The following is a 1,460-nucleotide window of genomic DNA, read 5'->3' as shown; positions in this document are numbered from 1 at the left end:
GGTCCCTCGAACAGCATCAGGGTCACGTGGGCAGGGTTTTACTCCGGCTCCGTCAGCATGGATTGTATGCTAAGGCTGAGAAGTGTAGCTTTGAGCAACGGAACATCCAATTCCTCGGGCTTGAGAGCTCCCCGGCTGGCATCAAGAAGTCTCCGCTGTCCTGGGATGGCCTGCACCTGTGGATAAAAAAGGAATACAACGATTTGTGGGCTATGCTAACTTTTACAGAAAGTTTATAAAGGGATTCTCTGCTATAATCGATCCCATCACCCAGTTGACAAAACAGAGTGTACGCTTCCAATGAGGGTCGGAAGCCCAGGAGGCCTTCAAAAGGCTCAAAAGACTTTTTTTTTTTTTTTTTTTTAGAAGTTTTTGAAAGTTTATTATGTAAATCATGTAGGGACTATTTTTAGTTCTCCTTTTCTTGCACAGTCTTTGTGCCACGCAGACGTCCAGTACGACGAGCAGCAATAAGACCGACTTTGCGACCAGCTGGAGCATCTCTCCTGATAGTTGAAGGTTTGCCAATGTGCTGATGGTTACCACCACCGAAGGGATGTTCTAAAGGATTCATAGCCACACCACGGACACGCGGCCAGCAGTTTCTCTTAGCCTTATATTTGTGGTAGGCACGACCTGCCTTCAGGATGGGCTTATCAATACGTCCGCCACCAGCAACAACTCCAACGATTGCTCTGTTTGCAGAAGAGATAACTTTCTTGGAGCCAGAGGGCAGCTTTACTCTGGTCTTCTTTGTTTCAGGATTGTGGGAGATGACTGTAGCATAGTTGCCAGATGCACGAGCCAACTTGCCACGATCACCTGGCTTCTCTTCTACACAACAAACAATAGTTCCTTCGGGCATGGTGCCAACAGGGAGGACATTACCAATGTTTAGCTGAGCTTTCTTGCCACAGTACACAAATTGACCGGTATGGATACCCTCAGCCGCAATGAAAAGTTCAGTCCTCTTTTTGAACCTGTAAAGGTCACGGAAGGCAACTTTAGCAAGTGGAGCTCCACGGCCAGGATCGTGGATAATGTCTTTCACAATGCCCTTGATGTAGCCATGCCTTTCTGCGAAGTCGACAGCCCTGAGCTTAGCAGGTCCTTTCCTGTGCTTTACATGGGCTCTGAAAACAGACCCAGCACCTTTTCTCTGTCCCCTGATTACACGTCCCATGGTGCACTAGGCCCGGGCTATCCACGAAGAGCCTCAAAATACTTTTTACCTCAGCTCCCATCCTCAGTTACCCCGAATCCTTCCCTGTCATATATTTTAGAGGTTGACGCTTCCGAAGTAGCTGTGGGGGCAGTTGTATCAGAAAGGCAAGGCAGCAACGATCTGATGCATCCCGTAAGGATTCTTCTCCCGAAAACTTTCCCCTGCCGAGTGGAACTACGATGTCGGCGACTGTGAGTTGCTTGCCATCAAATCTGCATTGGAGGAATGGAGGTAC

The 1,460-nt window shown here is 48.4% G+C and overlaps 1 pseudogene; it reads right to left on the bottom strand.

Annotated features, from left to right (window-relative positions):
- Nucleotides 1-367: 367 nt before the first annotated feature.
- Nucleotides 368-1,211, bottom strand: LOC143996733 (large ribosomal subunit protein uL2 pseudogene; annotated as a pseudogene).
- Between the last annotated feature and the right edge of the window lie 249 nt (nucleotides 1,212-1,460).

The sequence above is a fragment of the Lithobates pipiens genome, unplaced genomic scaffold (assembly GCF_037356315.1).
Source record: "Lithobates pipiens isolate NorthernLeopardFrog02 unplaced genomic scaffold, aLitPip1_a1.2 Scaffold_19, whole genome shotgun sequence".
Lineage (NCBI taxonomy): Eukaryota > Metazoa > Chordata > Amphibia > Anura > Ranidae > Lithobates > Lithobates pipiens.
This window is presented reverse-complemented; position numbering and strand designations above follow the sequence as displayed.